The sequence below is a fragment of the Delphinapterus leucas genome, chromosome 20 (assembly GCF_059928025.1).
Source record: "Delphinapterus leucas isolate spDelLeu-1000000601 "Yukka" chromosome 20, BTC_Dleu_Yukka2, whole genome shotgun sequence".
Classification (NCBI taxonomy): Eukaryota; Metazoa; Chordata; class Mammalia; order Artiodactyla; family Monodontidae; genus Delphinapterus; species Delphinapterus leucas.
Window position 1 is genome coordinate 47,401,069 of NC_143148.1, and position 22,807 is coordinate 47,423,875.

At 39.8% G+C, this 22,807-nt stretch overlaps 1 protein-coding gene and 1 pseudogene across 5 annotated transcripts in view; both read left to right on the forward strand.

Moving 5' to 3' along the window:
- Window positions 1-3,406, forward strand: part of LOC149744695 (protein VAC14 homolog) — a 77,973-nt gene extending 74,567 nt beyond the window's left edge. For all 5 annotated transcript variants that reach the window (XM_089902449.1, XM_089902447.1, XM_089902452.1 and 2 more), the window contains one exon: window positions 1-3,406. This exon is cut by the window's left edge and continues 43,031 nt beyond it. The gene's annotated coding sequence lies outside the window, so the exon portion shown is untranslated.
- LOC149744696 (TBC1 domain family member 14 pseudogene) lies at window positions 3,358-18,135 on the forward strand (annotated as a pseudogene).
- Window positions 18,136-22,807: the final 4,672 nt, after the last annotated feature.

A 22,807-nucleotide genomic window follows, 5' to 3' on the forward strand; every position in this document is an offset into this window, starting at 1 on the left:
GGAAACAACCTAAGTGTCCATCATCAGATGAATGGATAAAAAAGATGTACATACATACAATGGAATATTACTCAGCCATAAAAAGGAACGAAATTGGGTCATTTGTAGAGATGTTGATGGACCTAGAGTCTGTCATACAGAGTGAAGTAAGCCAGAAAGTGAAAAACAAATATCATATATTAACGCATGTATGTGGAACCTAGAAAAATGGTACAGATGAACCTATTTGCAGGTCAGGAATAGAGAGGTAGACGTAGACATAGAGAACGGACATGTGGAAACGGGGTGGGAAGGGGATGGTCGGTTGAATTGGGAGATTAGGATGGGCATATATACACTACCATGCGTAAAATAGATAGCTAGTGGGAACAAGCTATAAAGCACAGGAAGCGCAGCCCGGTGCTCTCTGATGACCTAGTTGGGTGGGATGGGGTGGGAAGAGGGAGGTCAAAGAGGGAGGGAATATAGGTATACATATAGCTGATTCACTGCATTGTACAGCAGAAACTAACACAACATTGTAAAGCAATTATACTCCAATAAAAAAAATTTTTTTTTTAGTTGTATGCGACTAATCACACTGAAAAAAGCCAGATTGCAATGAACACAAATGTTATCTGGTGGAAGAAACTATGCATTATGGAAGAAACTAGCAAAAACAAACCTACGAGTTCATTTTTCGGAATTATCAAACACAGATTATATAGTAACCATGTTTAATATGTTTAAAATAATTTTTAAAGTGTAAAAATAAATCCACAGAACAGAAAATTTAAACTCATGATGTGAAATGTTCACAAGACATTTATATGAAGTAAATATACAGTAGCTGAAAAAAATTTTTTTCTTGGTTTCTTGGTACTACAGGTTTGTTTTGTTTTTTTTTTTTGCGGTACGCGGGCCTCTCACTGCTGTGGCCTCTCCCGTTGCGGAGCACAGGCTCCGGACGTGCAGGCTCAGCGGCCATGGCTCACGGGCCCAGCCGCTCCGCGGCATGTGGGATCCTCCCGGACCGGGGCACAAACCCGTGTTTCCCGCATCAGCAGGCAGACTCTCAACCACTGTGCGACCAGGGAAGCCCACTACAGGTCTTTTTTTAATTGAAGTATAGTCGATATACAATATTGTGTTAGTTTCACAGCAAAGTGATTCAGTTATATATATATTCTATATATATATATATATTCTTTACATATATATATTCTTTACATATATATATTCTTTACATATAAATATTCTTTACATATATATACTTTATATATATATATATATATATATATACTTTTTCAGATTCTTTTCCATTATAGGTTGTTATAAGACATTGAATATAGTTCCCTTACTCTACAGTAGGTCCTTGTTTATCTGTTTTATATATAGCAGCATGTATCTGTTAATCCCGAACTCCTAATTTATCCCTCTTCCCGCTTTCCCACTTGATAACCATAAGTTTGTTTTCTGTCTGTGAGTCTGTTTCTCTTTTGTAAATAAGCTCATTTGTATCACTTTTTAAGATTCCACATATAAGTGATATCATATGCTATTTGTCTCTGACTCACTTCACGCTAGTGTGATATCTTTACATCCATCCATGTTGCTGTAAATGGCATTATTTCATGTTTTTATGGCTGAGTAATATTCCATTGTACATATATACCATATCTTCCTTATCCATTCATCTGTTGATGGATACTTAGGTTGCTACCATGTATTGGCTATTGTAAATAGTACTGCAATGAATACTGCGGTGCATGTATCTTTTCTAAGTATGGTTTTCTCCGGATATATGCCCCAGGAGTGGGATTGCTGGATCATATGGTAGCTCTATTTTTAGTTTTTCAAGGAACTTCCATACTGTTCTCCATAGTGGCTTCACCAATTAACATTCCCACCAACAGTGTAGGAGGGTTCCCTTTTCCCTACACCCTCTCCAGCATTCATTCTTTGTAGATTTTTTGATGATGGCCATTCTGGCAGGTGTGAGGTGATAGACTCCTTACTGTAGTTCTGATTTGCATTTTCTAATAATTAGCAATGTTGAGCATTTTTCATATGCCTGTTGGCCATCTGTATGTATTCTTTGGAGAAATGTCTGTTTAAGTCTTCTGCCCATTTTTCGATTGGGTTGTTTGTTTTTTTGTTATTGAGCTGTATGAGCTGTTTGTATATTTTGGAAATTAAGCCCTTGTCAGTTGCTTCGTTTGCAAATATGGTGGCATGTGGGATCTTAGTTTCCCAACCAGGGCACGCCCCCTGCATTGGAAGCATGGATTCTTAACCACTGGAATGCCAGGGAAATCCCTGAAAATGATCTGGAGATTATATATATATTATATATATATATATACATATATATATATACACGCTCTGTGGCATATAGGATCTTACCGGGCCAGGACTCGAACCCGTGTCCCCTGCATTTGCAGGCGGATTCTTAACCACTGCGCCACCAGGGAAGCTCCATTCTAACTTTTAAATCTCAAATATAACTCAATCAAATTCAATAGAGCAAAACAAATCTAGAATTTTAAACGATTAACTATACTGTAGTTCTGTGTAAAATTCATAATGATCAAAAGTAGACAGATTTAAAATCCTCTCCCCAGTATTTTCAGTGTACTTACAAAATGTCCATCACATTGAATGAAACACCACAAAACCAACTGCATTACACCTTTCATTTGCCCTGTGTGTATAATTAAATTCAATAAAATATAAAACTACAATGAAATCTTTCTACAACATTAGCAGGTCACCCTCAAACAACTTGACCTACACATGACTTGTCTAGCCAAGACAACCTATCTTTCACAAATCAATCCTCCCCTCTTCTCTCCCCATAATACTCCATAAGCAGCAACAACTAGGGAGAAAAAAAATATCTAGTAATAAAGAATCAGAAGTCCCTGCTACACATTCAGGAAATTCAGATGAAAACCTGATTGTAATCTTAAATATAACACTATTTATATTCAGGGAAAAGAAAGAAACAAGATACATACCTTTTCTATCAAGAGATATTTCAGATGACAAAAAGTTTCAGGTGGAAGAGAATATTAGATTATGATTTAAATAGTAATTCCTCGCCCCACCCGGCCACCAGAGCCAAGCCCAAGGTCCCGCCATGGAGCCCCACTCGCTCGCTGACTCGGGCCTGGAGCCGCCAGCCGCACGCCTCTGAGCCCCTCGGCATTCTTGGAATATGAAAACAAGCCTGGACGACCTAGCAGGCCACCCTCACCAAAGCAGAATGTGAGGAAGAATATTGACTTTGAGCCTCTCTCCACCACCACACTCATCCTGGAAGACAGACCAGCAAATCTCTCAGCAAAGCCAGCTGAAGAAGCTCAGTAACACAGGCAACAGTATGAAGAAATGGTGGTTCCGGCCAAAAAATGAGAGTTGAAAGAAGCCCAGAGAAGGAAAAAGCAGCTGGAAGAAAGATGCAGATTAGAAGAAAGTATTGGAAATGCCGTCCTCACTTGGAATAATGAGATTTTGCCTAACCGGGAAACAATGCGGTACTCTAGGAAAAGTTAGAGATTTATGGTGGCAGGGAATCCCTCCCAGTGTGAGAGGCAAAGTCTGGAGCTTAGCCATTGGCAATGAGTTAAACATCACCCAGGAGCTCTCTGACATCTGTCTTGCCGAAGCCAAGGAGCAGGGGTGGTCCTTTAGTATGGGAGGCTCTGAAGTGGAGAATGAAGATGCTGGTTTTTCAGCAGCAGACAGAGAAGCCAGTCTGGAGTTTATTAAACTAGACATTTCCAGAACATTCCCTAATCTCTGCATTTTCCAGCAAGGTGGCCCGTATCACAACATGTTGCACAGCATTTTGGAAGCTTACACTTGTTACCGACCGGATGTGGGTTATGTTCAGGGAATGACCTTCATAGCAGCCGTGTTGATCTTGAACTTACTGTAGATGCCTTCATTGCTTTTTCCAATCTTTTGAATAAACCCTGTCAAATGGCTTTTTTCCAAGTGGACCACGGCCTTATGTTGACTTATTCTGCTGCGTTTGAGGTATTTGTTGAAGAAAATTTGCCAAAATTATTTGCTCATGGGCTTCCCTGGTGACTTAGTGGTTGAGAGTCAGCCTGCCGATGCAGGGGACAAGGGTTCGTGCCCCGGTCTGGGAAGATCCCACATGCCGCAGAGCGGCTGGGCCCGTGAGCCATGGCTGCTAAGCCTGCACGTCCGGAGCCTGTGCTCCGCAACGAGAGAGGCCACAACAGTGAGAGGCCCGCGTACCGCAAAAAAAAAAAAATTTAAAAAATAAACAACAAAATTATTTGCTCATTTCAAGAAAAACAACTTAACTCCAAACATCTACCTAATTGATTGGAGACAAAAGGCTTACTTCTAGAAGGTAAAGTCCGAACGTCATCTGAAACAAGGCTCAGTCCCTTAAATAAAGCCGATTTGTCTGCACTGTAGACAAATCTTGGGAGCAAGCCTTTGGGACTCTCGGCGTTTGTTGCTTCTGTCCCAAACCCTGAGACTGTTCTGACACTGCTGAATTCTCGCTGGGAACAAGGTTTTGGAGGTGAGAGCTCATAGCTGAGGCCACAAGTGCTGGTGTCACTGTGGAATAGTACACACATCAGGCCATGAAGTGGCTGCTGGTGGGGGTGCTGGGCTGGCCTGTCTAGCTGTGCCAGGCAGGAGTGTTTGGGGCCTGCCTTAAAGGGCACCTTAATTTAACCAAAAAATGATTTATCCACAACATGAACACTCAACTCTTGCACAGGCTGTCCCTCTGCACCCCTGTTGGTGCACCTGTGCTGAAATTTGACTGTGAACCCTGACCTTGCAGACTCCCAGGCCTGGGGCCCGTGACCCCTGGGGAGGGGGTGTTAGGAGAGGATCACATGGGACCAGAGTCTTCAGCTTCTACCTTACCTATTTTAGGCCCCCAAGTTAGATTCTTATGATTCCAGGCTAAAGGGAAGTTTGGAAAACACTGTCCTAGAATAGTGTCTTTTAAACTTTTTTCACCCTGACTTGCAAAAGGAAATACATTTTATGTTGTGACCCCCCTGCAAAAAAAATTGTAATTCCTCATTTCATTTTAAAGGATACAAACCATTACATGTTATATGGTGATGAGATTTAACTACTCACTCTTCACCGAGTAAAATTTGACTCATCTAGATCCAGCACCTATAAAATATATTATAAACTGACATGATGTGACACGATGTGCATATATTACTTTCCCTGGTCATTTAATTGAGCTCTTGTCCTCCTGTTCTACAGGCAAGGAATTTCTTCCAGTTCTCACAACACTACCTTACAAATTTAGGTTACTGCTCACAAAAGGACAATGGACATCATTGAAAATCTCAGAGTAAAAAGCTCTGAAAACACTTTCCTCCATAAAAGCAATGAGAACACTAGCAAAAACTGTCAAAATCAACTTTCTCAAAATGCTAGAAATTAACCAAAGACTGGCAGCCATCTAGGGAATGATTATTCAAGGAAAAGAGCTGAATCTCAGTAAAAACAATGAGCTTTGTGGCATTTTAATTTCCCTGTGCTCATCTGCCCATCCCCAGGTACACAGGAATCTTGAAAAACAACAGCCACAACCAAGTCTGGCAGTCCAAGAAGTTGGAGTTCCCAGAGAAGGGTCATTATTGGACATGAAAGACTTCACATGTAAGGCTGTCATTATTGAACTAACTCAGAGCTCACTAGTACAAAAAGTGGTCTCCCCCCAAGACAATCTATCAAAACCAACCAGAGACAGTTGTTGAACATAACTCTTAAAACTCAACAATAAAAAAAGGAACCCATTAATAGACAGGCAAAAGATCTTAACAGATATCTCACCAAAGAAAACAGATGGAATAAAAGCATATGAGAAGATGCTTAACATGATAATGCATTAGGGAATTGCAAATGAAAACAATTAGAAATCACTATATACCTATAAGAATGCCAAAAATCCAAAACATTAATAATACCAAATGCTGGTGTACATGTGGAGCAAGAAGAACTTTCATTCGTTGCTGGTAGAAATGCAAAATGGCACAGCAACTTTGGAAGATACTTTGGCAGTTTTTCTTTTTACAAAACTAAAATACTCGTACCATAAGACCCAGCAATTGTGCTCCTTGATATTTACCCAAAGAAACTGAAAACTCACATCCACACAAAGCTTGCACATGGATGCTCATAGCAGCTTGATTCACAATTGCCAAAACTTGGAAGCAAGCAAGATGCTCTTCAGCAGGTGGACAGATGAATTGTGGTACATCAATACAATGAAATTTTATTCAAGGCTTAAACGAAATGTCTTTTCATAGCATGACAGCTCATGTTGAAACCTTAAATGCATATTACTAAGTGAAAGAAACCAATGTGAAAAGGCTACATACTGTATGATTTCAACCATATGATATTCTGCAGAGGTAAAACTACGAAGACAATAAAAAGATCAGAAGTTGCCAGAGGTTGGGGGATGGGGTGAGAGGGATGAATCAACAGAGCACAGAGGATTTTTAGGGCCGTGAAACTATTCTGTATGACACTGAAATGGTGAATACATGTCATTCCTTGTGTCAAAACCCATGAAATACAAAACGCCAAGAGTGAACACCAGGACTTCCCAGGCAGTACAACGGTTAAGACTTCACCTTCCAATGCAGGGGGTGTGGATTTGATCCCTGGTCAGGAAGCTAAGATCCCACATGCCTCCTGGCCAAAAAACCAAAACATAAAATAGAACAATATTGTAACAAATTCAATAAAGACTTTAAAAACGGTCCACATCAAAAATAACTTAAAAAAAAAAAAAGAGTGGACACAAACTGTAAACTATGGACTTTGAGTGATAATGATGTGTCAATGTAGGTTCATCAATCAAAGCAAATGTACTCTGGGTGCAGGATGTTGACAGTGAGGAGGCTGTGCATATGTGGAAACACAGGGTATATGGGAACTCTGTATGTTCCACTCAGTTAATAATACCAAACAATTAAGGAAAAAGTAGCATTAACTCCTCACAGACTTTTTTTTTTAAATAAAAAGGAAGAAACACTTTCCATCTCACTTTATGACACCAACAATACCAAAATCATACAAAGCCACTACAGGGGAAAAGAAAATTAGAAAACCATAATATTCTCCCAAAATTAGACATAAACATTCTTAACAAAACATTAGGAAATCTGACTTGGCAATATAAAAATAATTATAGTAATAATAACACATAATAATGGAGTTTATTCCAGCTATGCAAAGTAGGCTTCACAGTTAAAAATCAACGTAATTCTCCATATTAATGGAATAAAGAAGAAAATCATATGATAACCTCAACTGATACAGAAAACCACTCAACAGAATTCAACATCTCTTAGTGATGAAAACTCTCAGCAAAATAGGGAATGAAAGGGAATTTCCTCAACCTGATGAAGAACAACTATGAAAAAGCTGTAGCTTTCATCATACTTAATGGAGACAGACTGAACATTTTATCGCCAAGACCAGGAATAAGGCAAAGATGTACCGTCACTTCTATTAAACATCGTATTGGAGGTCCAAGATGATGCAATAAAGGTAGATAGATAGATAAAAGACATATATATTGGAAAGAAAGAAGTAAAACATCACAGATAAATTTTTTTTTTTGCGGTACACGGGCCTCTCACTGTTGTGGCCTCTCCCGTTGCGGAGCACAGGCTCTGTACATGCAGGCTCAGTGGCCATGGCTCACGGGCCTAGCCGCTCCGCAGGATGTGGGATCTTCCCAGACCAGGGCACGAACCTGCGTCCCCTGCATCGGCAAGCGGACTCTCAACCACTGCGCCACCACGGAAGCCCGCAGATAAATTTTTGTAAATGTAAACCAACTGAATTTTAGCAAGGTCACAGAATTTTAAATTAATATACAAAAATCGAAAGCTTTTTTTTTTTTTTTTGCGGTACGTGGGCCTCTCACTGTTGTGGCCTCTCCCGTCGCGGAGCACAGGCTCCGGATGCGCAGGCTCAGCCGTGGCTCACGGGCCTAGCTGCTCCACGGCATGTGGGATCTTCCCGGACCGGGGCACGAACCCATGTCCCCTGCATCAGCAGGCAGACTCTCAACCACTGCGCCACCAGGGAAACCCGAAAGCATTCTTAAATACTAGCAATTAGCAAAAAATTAAAGGAAAACAAAATTTGCAATATTTTCAAGAAAAATGAACTACTCTGGGATGAATTTAACAACATTTCTGCAAGACCTATACAAGAAAAACTACAAAACACTACTGAGAGAATTTAAAGATGATGCAAACAAATCAAAGATACCACATGACTGAAAAACTCGTATTTCTTACTGAGATAATTACCAACTTATTGGTCTAACACAGATTCAGGGTACTCCCAAACAGGTTTTTGTAGAAATTGACAAGTTGATTCTAAAACTTACAAGGGAAAGGGCCAACAATCACAAAGATGTCTTAAAGAAACATAAAAATCTAAAAGAGTGACACTGAAAGGATCTAGATGGTGGAGTAGAAGGACATGCTTTCACTCCCTCTTGTGAGAACACCACAATCACAACTAACTGCTGAACAATCATCGACAGGAAGACACTGGAACTCACGAAGAAAGATACCCCACATCCAAAGACAAGGAGAAGCCACGGTAAGACGGTAGGAGGGGCGCAATCACAATAAAATCAAAACCCATAACTGGTGGCTGTATGACTCACAAACTGGAGAACACTCAGACCACAGAACTCCACCCACTGGAGTGAAGGTCCTGAGCCTCACATCAGGCTGCCCAACCTGAGGGTCCGGCAACAGGAGGAGAAATTCCTAGAGTATCAGACTTTGAAGACTAGTGGGATTTGATTGCAGCACTTTGACAGGACTGGGGGAAACAGAGACTCCACTCTTGGAGGGCACACACAAAGTAGTGTGCGCACTGGGACCCAGGGGAAGGAGTGGTGACTCTATAGGAGACTGAACCACACCTACCTGCTGCTGTTGGAGGGTCTCCTGCAGAGTCAGGGGGTGGCTTTGGCTCACCATGAGGACAAGGACACTGGCAGCAGAAGTTCTGGGAAGTACTCCTTGGCGTGAGCCCTCCCAGAGTCCGCCATTAGCCCCACCAAAGAGCCTGGGTAGGCTCCAGTGTTGGGTCACTTCAGGCCAAACAACCAACAGGGAGGGAACCCAGCCCCACCCATCAGCAGACAAGCGGATAAAGTTTTACTGAGCTCTGCCCACCAGAGCAACACCCAGCTCTACCCACCACCAGTCCCTCCCATCAGGAAACTTGCACAAGCCTCTTAGATAGCCTCATCCACCAGAGGGCAGAGAGCAGAAGCAAGAACTACCATCCTGCAGCCTGTGGAACAAAAACCACATTCACAGAAAGACAAGATGAAAAGGCAGAGGGCTATGTACCAGATGAAGGAACAAAATAAAACGCCAGAAAAACAACTAAATGAAGTGGAGATAGGCAACCTACTAGAAAAAGTATTCAGAATAATGATAGTGAAGATGATCCAGGACCTCGGAAAAAGAATGGAGGCAAAGATCGAGAAGATGCAAGCAGTGTTTAACAAAGATCTACAAGAATTAAACAACAAACAAACAGAGATGAACAATACAATAATGAAATGAAAACTACACTAGAAGGAATCAATAGCAGAATAACTGAGGCAGAGAACAGATAAGAGACCTGGAAGACAGGTTGGTGGAATTCACTGTTGCGGAACAGAATAAATAAAAAAGAATGAAAAGAAATGAAGACAGCCTAAGAAACCTCTGGGACATTAAACCCAACAACATTCGCATTATAGGGGTCACAGAAGGAGAAGAGAGAGAAAGGACCCGAGAAAATATTTGAAGAGATTATAGTCGAAAACTTCCCTAACATGGGAAAGGAAATAGACACCCAAGTCCAGGAAGTGCAGAGTCCCATACAGGATAAACTCAAGGAGAAACACGACGAGACACATACAAATCAAATTGACAAAAATTAAAAAGAAAGAAAAATTATTGAAAGCAGCGAGGGAAAATCGACAAATAACATACAAGGGAACTCCCATAAGGTTAACAGCTGATTTCTCAGCAGAAAGTCTACAAGCCAGAAGGGAGTGGCATGATATACTTAAAGTGATGAAAGAGAAGAACCTACAACCAAGATTACTCTACCTGGCAAGGATCTCATTCAGATTCGATGGAGAAATCAAAAGCTTTACAGACAAGCAAAAGCTAAGAGAATTCAGCACCACCAAACCAACTCTACAACAAATGTTAAAGGAACTTGTCTAAGTGGCAAACACAAGAGAATAAAAGGACTTACGAAAACAAACCCAAAACAATAAAGAAAATGGTAATAGGAATATACATATTGGTAATTACCTTAAAAGTGAATGGATTCAATGCTCCAACCAAAAGACACAGGCTCAGTGAATGCATACAAAAACAAGACCCGGGCTTCCCTGGTGGCGCAGGGGTTGAGAGTCCGCCTGCCGATGCAGGGGACACGGGTTTGAGCCCCGGTCCAGGAAGATCCCACATGCCGCTGAGCCTGCGCGTCCAGAGCCTGTGCTCTGCAACGGGAGAGACCACAACAGTGGGAGGCCCGCGTACCGGGAAAAAAAGAAAAAAAAAAAAAAACAACAACAAGACCCATATATATGCTGTCTACAAGAGACCCACTTCAGACCTAGGGACACATACAGACTGAAAGTGAGGGGATGAAAAAAATATTCCACGCAAATGGAAATCGAAAGCAGGCTGGAGTAGCAATACTCATATCAGATAAAATAGACTTTAAAATAAAGAATGTTATAAGAGACAAGGAAGGACACTAAATAATGATCAGGGATCAATCCAAGAAGAAGATATAACAATTGTAAATATATATGCACCCAACATAGGAGCACCTCAATACATAAGGCAACTGCTAACAGCTATAAAAGAGGAAATCGACAGTAACACAATAATAGTGGGAGATTTTAACACCTCACTTACACCAATGGACAGATCATCCAAACAGAAAATTAATAAGGAAACATAGGCTTTCAATGACACAATAGACCAGATAAGATGTAATGGATATTTATAGGACATTCCATCCAAAAACAGCAGATTACACTTTTTTCTCAAGTGTGCACAGAATATTCTCCAGGACAGATCACATTTTGGGTCACAAATCAAGCCTCAGTAAATTTAAGAAAATTGAAATCATATCAAGCATCTTTTCTGACCACAATGCTATGAGACTAGAAATCAATTACAGGGAAAAAAACGTAAAAAACACAAACACATGGAGCCTAAACAATACGTTACTGAATAACCAAGAGATCACTGAAGAAATCAAAGAGGAAATCAAAAAATACCTAGAGACAAATGACAATGAAAACACGACAATCCAAAACCTATGGGATGCAGCAAAAGCAGTGCTAAGAGGGAAGTTTATAGCTATACAAGCCTACCTCAAGAAACAAGAAAAATCTCAAATAAACAATCTAACCTTACACCTAAAGCAACTAGAGAAAGAAGAACAAACAAAACCCAAAGTAAGCAGAAGGAAAGAAATCAAAGATCAGAGCAGAAATAAATGAAATAGAAATAAAGAAAACAATAGCAAAGATCAATAAAACTAAAAGCTGGTTCTTGGAGAAGATAAAACAAAATTCATAAACCATTAGCCAGACTCATCAAGAAAAAGAGGGAGAGAACTCAAATCAATAAATTTAGAAATGAAAGAGAAGAAGTTACAACAGACACCGCAGAAATACAAAGCACCCTAAGAGACTACTACAAGCAACTCTATGACAATAAAATGGACAACCTGGAAGAAATGGACAAATTCTTAGAAAGGTATAACCTCCCAAGACTGAACAGGAAGAAACAGACCAATGACAAATAATGAAATTGAAACTGTGATTAAAAATCTTCCAACAAACAAAAGTCCAGGACCAGATGGCTTCACAGGCGAATTCTATCAAACATTTACAGAAGAGCTAACACCCATCCTTCTCAAACTCTTCCAAAAAATTGCAGAGGAAGGAACACTCCCCAACTCATCTATGAGGCCAACATCACCCTGATACCAAAAGCAGAAAAAGATACGACAAAAAAAGAAAATTACAGACCAATATCACTGATGAATACAGATGCAAAAATCCTCAACAAAATACTAGCAAACAGAATCCAACAACACACTAAAAGGATCATACACCATGATCAAGTGGGACTTATCCCAGGGATGCAGGGATTCTTCAACATACGCAAATCAATCAATGTGATACATTGTATTAACAAACTGAAGAATTAAAAACCATATGATCATCTCAATAGATGCAGAAAAAGCTTTTGACAAAATTCAACCCCCATTTATTATAAAAACTCTCCAGAAAGTGGGCATAGAGGGAACCTACCTCAACATAATAAAGGCCATATGTGACAAACCCACAGCAAACATCATTCTCAATGGTGAAAAACTGAAAGCATTTTCTCTAAGATCAGGAACAGGAAAAGGATGTCCACTCTCACCACTATTATTCAACATAGTTTTGGCAGCCCTAGTCACAGCAATCAGAGAAGAAAAAGAAATTAAAGGAATACAAATTGGAAAAGAAGAAGGAAAACTGTCACTGTTTGCAGATGACATGATACTATACATAGAGAATCCTAAAGATGCCACCAGAAAACTACGAGAGCTAATCAATGAATTTGGTAAAGTTGCAGGATACAAAATAAGGCACAGGGCTTCCCTGGTGGCGCAGTGGTTGAGAGTCCACGTGCCGATGCAGGGGACACGGGTTCGTGCCCCCGTCCGGGAAGATCCCACATGCCGCGGAGCGGCTGGTCCCGTGAGCCATGGCCACTGAGCCTGCGCGTCCGGAGCATGTGCTCCACAATGGGAGAGGCCACAGCAGTGAGAGGCCCGCGTATCGCCAAAAAAAAGAAATGCACAGAAATCTCTTGCATTCCTATACACTAATGATGAAAAATCTGAAAGAGAAATTAAGGAAACACTCCCATTTACCATTGCAACAAAAAGAATAAAATACCTAGGAATAAACCTACCTAGGGAGACAAAAGACCTGTATGCAGAAAACTATAAGACCCTGTTGAAAGAAATTAAAGATGATACCAACAGATGGAGAGATACACCATGTTCTTGGATTGGAAGACTCAATATTGTGAAAATGACTATACTACCCAAAGCAATCTACAGATTAAATGCAATCCCTATCAAATTACCAATGGCATTATTTACACAATTAGAACAAAAAATCTTAAAATTTGTATGGAGACACAAAAGACCCCAAATAGCCAAAGCAGTCTTGAGGGAAAAAAACGGAGCTGGAGGAATCAGACTGCCTGACTTCAGACTATACTACAAAGCTACAGTAATCAAGACAATACGGTACTGGCACAAAAACAGAAACATAGATCAATGGAAAAGGATAGAAAGCCCAGAGATAAACCCACGCACCTGTGGTCAACTAATCTATGACAAAGGAGGCAAGGATATACAATGGAGAAAAGACAGTCTCTTCAATAAGTGGTGCTGGGAAAACTGGACAGCTACGTGTAAAAGAATGAAATTAGAACACTCCCTAACACCATACACAAAAATACACTCAAAATGAATTAGAGACCTAAATGTTAGACTGGACACTATAAAACTCTAAGAGGAGACCATAGGAAAACCACTCTTTGACATAAATGACAGCCAGATCTTTTTTGATCCACCTCCTAGAGTAACAGAAATAAAACCAAGAATAAACGGGACCTAATGAAACTTAAAAGCTTTTGCAAAGCAAAGGAAACTACAGACAAGACGAAAAGACAACCCTCAGAATGGGAGAAAATATTTGCAAATGAATCAACGGACAAAGGATTAATCTCCAAAATATATAAACGACTCATGCAGCTCAATATTAAAAAACAAACAACCCAATCAAAAAATGGGCAGAAGACCTAAATAGACATTTCTCCGAACAGGACATACAGATGGCCAAGAAGCACATGAAAAGCTGCTCAACATCACTAATTATTACAGAAATGCAAATCAAAACTACAATGAGGTCTCACCTCACACCAGTTAGAATGGACATCATCAGGAAATCTACAAACAACAAATGCTGGAGAGGGTGTGGAGAAAAGGGAACCCTCTTGCACTGTTGGTGGGAATGTCAATTGATACAGCCACTTTGGAGAACAGTATGGAGATTCCTTAAAAAACTAAAAATAGAATTACCGTATGACCCAGCAATGCTACTACTGGGCGTATACCCAGACAAAACCATAATTCAAAAAGACACATGCACCCTAGTGTTCACTGCAGCACTATTTACAATAGCCAAGTCATGGAAGCAACCTAAATGCCCATCGACAGACAAATGGATAAAGAAGATGTGGTGCATATATACAATGGAATATTACTCAGCCATAAAAAGGAATGAAATTGGGTCATTTGTATAGATGTGGATGAATCTAGAGACTGTCATACAGAGTGAAGTAAGTCAGAAAGAGAAAAACAAATATCATATATTAACGCATATACGTGGAACCTAGAAAAATGGTACAGATGAACCGGTTTGCAGGGCAAAAATTGAGACACAGATGTAGAGAACAAACGTATGGACACCAAGGGGGGAAAGCAGTGGTGGGTGGGAGTGGTGGTGTGATGAACTGGGAGACAGGGATTGACATGTATACACTGATGTGTATAAAATGGATGACTAATAATAAATAAAAGAGGGACACTACTAGATATTAAGTATTACAGACTTAGAGATTTATTATACCTAATTTCAAAACAGTATATGGCAGCAGCATAAGGGATAGCCATATAAATCAGCAGAACAGTGAGTCCAGGAATAGAATAATGCACATTAGGTTGATTGATTTTCAAGAAAGGTGCCGAGGTATTTCAGAACTTCCTTCAGCATTCCTTATAGTGAAGACCTGCAGGCAGAATATTCTCTAAGTTTTTACTTATCTAAAACATGCTTTATTTGGGGACTTCACTGGTGGTCCAGTGGTTAAGACTCTGCGCTTACCCTGCAGGGGGCACAGGTTCAATCCCTGGTCAGGGAACTAAGATCCCATATGCTATGTGGCACAGCCAAAAAAATAAATAAATAAAGTATGCTTTATTTGACCTTCATTCTCAAAAGATATTTTTGCTGAAGAGAGAATGAAGGTTTACAAGGGTTTGGTTTTTTTTTTCTCTCTCAATACTTTAAAGACATCATTCCTTTGGTTTCTGGCCTCTGCTGTTTATGAGAAAAATGACTGCTAATTCATACTGTTCTGTTCTATAAGTAATGTGTCATTTTACCCTAGATGCTTTCAATATTTTCTCTTAATCTTGGTTTTCAAACAGTTTGACTACAATCTCAAGCCTTCCTGTCATTTTCTTTGTATCTGCCCTGTTTTTTGTTGTACTCTGTAAATTTATGTCTTTCACCTCATTTAGTAAATTTTCATTGTCTCTTCATATTCTTATTATTGTTTTGCCCCTCTTTTGGCCTCTTCTTCTGGCACTCAAATTAGGTGTGTATTAGATATCTTGATATTGTTCCATGTGTCACTGAGGCTCTGTTCACTTTTTTTTAAATTGGAGTATAGTTGATTTACAATGTCATGTTAGTTTCAGGTGTACAGCACAGTGATTCAGATTAATATACATATATATATATGTGTATATATTTCTTTTTCAGATTCTCTTCCCTTATACAAAATACTGAGTATAGTTCCCATCTGTTCACTTTTGATTAGTCTTTTTTCTGTTGTCTTCACGTTGGATCTTTTGGTCTGTCTCCAAGTTCACTAACTCTCCTGTTACGTGAATCTGCTGTTAAGCCCATCTACTGATTTGGGGGGTGGGGGGTGCTGTTTTTTTCAACTCTAGAATTCCCCACCACTTTTTTTTTTAATAAATGTATTTATTTTTCTATCTTTGCCTGAGTTGGGTCTTTGTTGCTGAGCGCAGGCTTTCTCTAGTTGCCGTGAGCGGGGGCTACCCTTCGTTGTGGTGCGCAGGCTTCTCATTGCGGTGGCTTCTCTTGTTGCGGAGCATGGGCTCTAGGTGCACAGGCTTCAGTAGTTGTGGCTCGCCGGCTCTAGAGTGCAGGCTCAGTAGTTGTGGTGCATGGACTTAACTGCTCCACAGCATGTGGGATCTTCCTAGACCAGGGGTCAAACCCGTGTCCCCTACATTGGCAGGCAGGTTCTTAACCACTGCGCCACCAGGGAAGTCCCACACCACTTCTTAAAAATAGTTTCTACTTCTCTGGTGAGATTTCCTATTTCTTAATTTATTACAACAAATTTCCCTTTATATTATTGAGCATACTTATGATGTCTGCTTTAAAATCCTTATATTCTAGGGACTTCCCTGGCCATCCAGTGGTTAAGACTCCACGCTTCCACTGCAGGGGGCACAGGTTCAATCCCTGGGCAGGGAACTAAGATCCCACATGCCACACGGCCAAAAAACAAAAAAAGGCATAAAAAATCCTTATATTCTAATTCAGTGTCTCAATCGTGTTGAGGTCAGATTTCATTTATTGCCTTTTCTCTTGGACAAAATTCACATTTTCCTGTTTCTTTGTATGTCTAGATTTTTTTCACTATATCTTGGACATTCTGAATGATTTGTAGAGATTCTGAATTATTTTGTGGTTCTCTGAAGAATACTGATATTTCTACTGCAACAAGCAGTTAACTCAGCTGAAGTCAAACACCAAACTGTTTTTCCTTTCATGGGCAACAGTTGAAGTATCTGTTCAGATCTTTTGGATTTACCTGGACTGCCTGAAAACAGTCTCATGAATGCCCAGTTCAGGGGTCAGGTGATGATATGGGTGAGTTTATAAACAAAATTTAGAGCTCCCCTTTGTGATTCTGTCATTTCCTTACTCACTTTCCAGCTGCTGAGGTCACCCCAAATCCTGCTCTCGAAAATCCTATTTAAGTTTTAGCTTGGCCTGCATATTGGAGTAATAAATGTGATACACATAGGAAATTCATGCAGTGCCATTCCCCTTTTCCAAACAGATACTCCTCCAGTTTCTGCCTGCTTTTGGTTGTTCTGCATTTTATTCAAGTGGTTAAACTTCCATCTTTTTGACAGATTATAATTGTTACCACAGAAGGGTTGTTCAAAAAGGTGGTACTCCTTCCTTACCAGAATCAATGGTAATTCAGTTGGGAGAGGTAAAAATGGTACTAGAAGAATTGGATATCCATATGGAAAAAGTGAATCTTAACCCTCGCCTCACACAAAAATTAACACAAAATAGGGCTTCCCTGGTGGCGCAGTGGTTGAGAGTCCGCCTGCCGATGCAGGGGACGCGGGTTCGTGCCCCGGTCGGGGAAGATCCCACATGCCGCGGAGCGGCTGGGCCCGTGGGCCACGGCCGCTGAGCCTGCGTGTCCAGAGCCTGTGCTCCGCAACGGGAGAGGCCACAACAGTGAGAGGCCCGCGTACCGCAAAAAAAAAAAATTAACACAAAATAGATCACAGATCTAAATACCAAAAGCTGAAACTATAAATCCCAGAAAGAAAATCTTTGTGACCTTGAGGTAGACAAAGATTTCTTATGACACAAAATGCATCAATCATGAAATTATAAACGGATAAACTGAACTTCATCAAAATTAAAAACTTCTCCTCTAGAAAAGACATCATTAAACAATGAAAATGCAAGTCTCAGACTAGAAGATATTCTGAACATGTGTAATTGACCAAGTACTTTTATACAGAATATATAAGGGACTTTTATATCTCAATAAAAAGAAGACAAGCCAGTTCTTAAATTGGCAAAAGATTTGGAAAGACACATCCTGAACACTACCTGAATACCCAATGAACACATAAAAAAATGGTCAATGTCATTAGACACCAGTAAAGTACAAATTAAAACCAAAAAGAGATATAAATATCCACTAGAACAGTTAAAATTCAAATAATTAATAGTTCCAAGTGTTGACAAGGATATGGAGAATTGCAACTCTCATACATTCCTGAAGGGAACATAAAATCATATAAATACTTTGGAAAACAGTTTGACAGTTTCTTATAAAACTGAACAATTACTGTGTGATCCAGCAATTCCACTTCCTAGATACTTAACCCAAAGATTGCATACAAATGTTCACAGCAGCTTTATTTATAATGGCTTCAAACTGGAAACAATCCAAATGTCAATCAACATATGAATGGATAAACAAATTATAATATATAAATATAGATACAGAAACACCAGGGAATTCCTTGGTGGTCCAGTGGTTAGGACTCTGCGCTGCCACTGCAGGGGGCACAGGTTCCATCCCTGGGTGGGGAACTAATATCCCGCAAGCCATGTGGCGCAGCAAAAAAAAAAAAAAAAAAAAAATGAATTTCATTCCATAGAAATACCGTAATACTGATGCACACTAAAATAGGAGTTAATGTCAAAAACATAATACTAAGAAACCAGATACAAAACAGTACATACTGTATAATTTCATTTATATGACATTAGAGAAAGTCAAAACAAATCTATAAAGTCAAAAAGCACAATAGTGGTTGCCTAGGGTTGGAGGGGAAGGGATAGAAAATGACTGAAAATGGGACAAGAGAACTTACTGGGGTAAAGAGAGAGAATGGGGAAGAAGCTATATCTGAGAAGAACTGATCAAGAATTTTACAAAACTGGTAAAAATATATCAAGCCATGATTCAACCCTACAAAAGGATAAACAGTATGCATTATAAAAAATATATAAGCCTAGGCACACCGTAATAAAACTACTGAAAATCAAAAAGGGAAAGTCTTAAACGGAGTCAAAGAGGTAAGTTCCTTTTAAAGGTGTAGAAGTAAGTCTGATAGCTAACTTGTAAGGAAAAACAGTAGAGACCAGAAGACAATGGAATTACACCCTCAAAGGGATGGGAAAACCAAACTATCGATCCATAACTGACAAAACTACCCTTCATCAATGGAGGTGAAATGAAGACTTTTTTCAGATATATGAAAAATTGAGAATCTGTCCTCAACAAATCCATATTCAAATAAATACTGAAGGGCATTCTTCAGGCAGAAGGAAAATGATCCCACCAATGGAAGCTAGGAGAGGAAGGAATGAAAAGTCACAAAAAAAGGTAAATCTACAATAATGGTAACGTCTTAGGGGATTTTAAACATCTAGAAAATTAAAATATAAAATAATAGCAAAATATGAAAACATGAGTGTAAATGTAAGGCAATGATAGATTTGATAAATCAAGAATATAGAACAGAGGGGGGAAATGAAATTTTTTAAAAAATCAATCCAACAGAAAGCAAAAAAGAAAAAAAATGAGACAAATAAGATGGTAAATATCAAATCAACATATTTTTAATTGTTAATATGTTAGTAATTATATTAAATAAAGAAGGGCCAATTGCAGGGATCTGATTTCTAACCACTTGACTCTTCAGGACCCCAAGACCTCATCTCTTGAGGCTATATGCCTCTAAAACTCAAGCCTCGGGACTTGCCTGGTGGCACAGTGGTTAAGAATCCGCCTGCCAATGCAAGGGACACGGGTTCGATCCCTGGTCCAGAAAGATCCCACATGCCGCGAAGCAACTAAGTCCATTCGGCCCAACTACTGAGCCTGCACTCTAGAGCCCACGAGCCACGACTACTGAAGCCCGCGCCCCTAGAGCCCGTGCTCCGCAACAAGAGAAGCCACCGCTTGCCACAGCTAGAGAAAGCCCGTGCACAGCAACGAAGACCCAATACAGCCAAAAATAAATTAATTAAAAAAAAACAAAACTCAAGCCTCTTTATTACTGAGACCTGTATCTCCTTACTCTCAGTATAGCAGTTTGATCAGCCTGCAGGCTTACTGCTCTTTTCTTCCAGCACTTTGTTTCTGGACCCTGGGGACTTTACTTTTTTATATATATGTTTGTAGGAGAAGTTATTTTAGGTTATCTTTTCCTCCATTATGCAAAAACAAAAAATCTTACCTGCCCAGTGTTTTTCTTTTAATTTATGTCTCACCAAGCAAGCACAGTAGTCATTTGCATTTTAAAGTATTTTATTGCTAATTGCTGTAGGGAACTAGGCAGTGCCTAGCAAAAGTAATGAAGATGAAGAATGTATTAGGACAGCAGTGACAAATTACCATACAAACTGAGAGGTTTAAAACAACAGAAATTTATCCTCTCTCAGTTCTGGAGATTAGAAGTCTGAAATCAAGGTAGCAGCAGGGCCATGCTCCCTCTGAGGACTTGAGAGAAGGCTCCCTCTTTCCCTCTTCTTAGTTTCTAGTGGTTGCCGAAAATCCTTTGTGTTCTTTGGTTTGCAGCTGCGAAATTCCAATGTGTTTCCATCATCACATGGCCAGAATCTTCCCTCAGTGTGTGTGTTCTCTGTCTCTGTATTCAAATCTCCTTCTCCTTTCTCTTATAAAGATACCAGACACCGGATCAGGACCCACTCTAATCCAGTATGACCTCATCTTAACTTGGATAAAATCTTCAAAAACCTTATTTCCAAATAAAATCATATTCACAAATAACAAGGGTCAAAGACTTAAACATGTTTTGGGGCTGGGGAGACACAATTCAACCCACACCAGAGACTGTCTCTAAATTTAAGAAGCTGTACAGAGTTCTAATCATTTCTATCCATATTCTGCAGGTCTGGGTTTCTGGAAGTCCCTTGGGCCTCCTGTTTGCTTCATTTCTCTGTGAGTAGTGCTTTTTAAATGACCCTAGCACTCTGAACTTACAACTCCTATAAAGCCCTCTCTACAAAAATTTATCTTTCCAGGTAACAGGCTTGATGGTGTAGTTAGAATAAATTCCTATCCTCCTTCAGCGCAGGGATCAAATCTTTATAATTCCCTAAAACCAGAATGGGACTGATACCAATAAACTAGAAAGCATTCAAGTTACCCTCGTTTCAGCTGTGTTATCTGTTTTTCATGGGACCTCCTGATTAGGTGATTACCTTTTAACTGAGCTCCTCTGCCATGTAAGAAAGATCTCCTTATCGCTTTTCCTCACACCCCACATCCTTGTTTTCCTCCGAGACTACTTGATTGACTTCTGAGAGCAGAGCCACTTTACAAAATATGCATTAGTGAAATTGCGTTCAGGTCATCATGCTTTACATTTTTGCTTGGTGTAGTATTTCCAAAGGAAACCACAACTTCTTTAAAAGAAGTTATATGATTACGACTTCGTGAATGCAAATCAGTCTTCCCCCAACATCCTTTTCTCAATTGGTCATTATCTATCCTCAGTGGTACATTAGCTATTGTGCTTTTTTTTTTTTTTTTTAGAGTCATCAGGGCTTATTTTATTTCACTTTATTTTATTTTTTTGGCCGCGCATGCTGGATCTTCGTTCCCCGACCAGGGATTGAACCCGCGTCCCCTGCACTGGAAGCATGGAGTCTTAACCACTGGACTGCCAGGGAAGTCCCTGTGCTCTTTTGTAAGGAGAAAAATTTTACCTTATTTATTCCTTCCAGGTTCTACCTCCATTTTGTTGTGCCCTTTGTATTTTCTTATAAAAATTGTTTGAGGGGGCTTCCCTGGTGGTGCAGTGGTAGGGGGTCCGCCTGCCAATGCAGGGGGCGTGGGTTCGTGCCCCGGTCCGGGGGGATCCCACGTGCCGCGGGGGCGGCTGGGCCCGTGGGCCGTGGCCACTGGGCCTGCGCGTCCAGAGCCTGTGCTCCGCGGCGGGAGAGGCCACAGCGGTGAGAGGCCCGTGTACCGCAAAAATAAAATAAAATAAAATAAAATTATTTGAAATATTCTAAAAGTAAAAATCAAGTAAAACTAACTCCTATATACCTATCATACAGCTTAAGAAATAACACATTGCCAAATATAGCTTAAACACACTATAAATTCTTCCTTAATGACATTCTTCCTCTCTTCCCCTCCTCCACTACAAGTAAATGCCACTAGTTATCTCCACAACTAATTACTACCTGGAAACTAATGTTTATGATCCCCATGTTCAATTTTATACTTTTAATAAATTATATTGTGTTCTACAACATATTTTTAAACTTTAATTTGGTATTATACCTGTTAGAGATTACTCTGCAATCTTTTTTTTTGCTCAAACTATGACTGTGAGGTTCATCATACTGATACATATTTCACTTCATTATTTTAATACCTTCTTCACTTTTTCATTCTGAGAGTATGCAACCATTCCTATACTCATTCGTCTACTGATGGACATTAAGTTAGTTTCCATGTATTTGCAATTATAAACAATGCTATTTGAATAACCCATAAATGGATCACAACTAGTAGTTTTTTCCCTTTCTTTGAACAGCCTTATTAATTCACATACCAGAAAATTTGCCTTTTAAACTGCACAGTTCAGTAGTTTTTTTAGAATATTCACAACCTATGCAGCCATCACAAGTATCTAATTCCAAATATTTTCATCATGCCCCCCAAAACCCCATGTCTACTCCAAAAAAAAAAACCCCATACCCACTCCCCGTTCTCCCCTGTCCCACTGCCTGGCAACCACTAATTTACATTCTGTCTCTATGGATTGCCTATTCTGGATACTTTATGTAACCAGACTCATACAGTATGTGGCCTTTTGTGACTGGCTTCTTTCGCTAAGCATACGTCTTCAAGGTCCATCCATGTTGTAGCATGTACATTAATCTGATTGTAGTGATGATTTAATGGGTGTATCCATATGCCAAAACATATCAAACTATGATTTAATTATATGTAATTTGCTGTAGTTAATTATAACACAATAAAGCTGTCCAAAAAATAGGCAAAAGATTTTAATAATGCTCCACCAAAGGAGA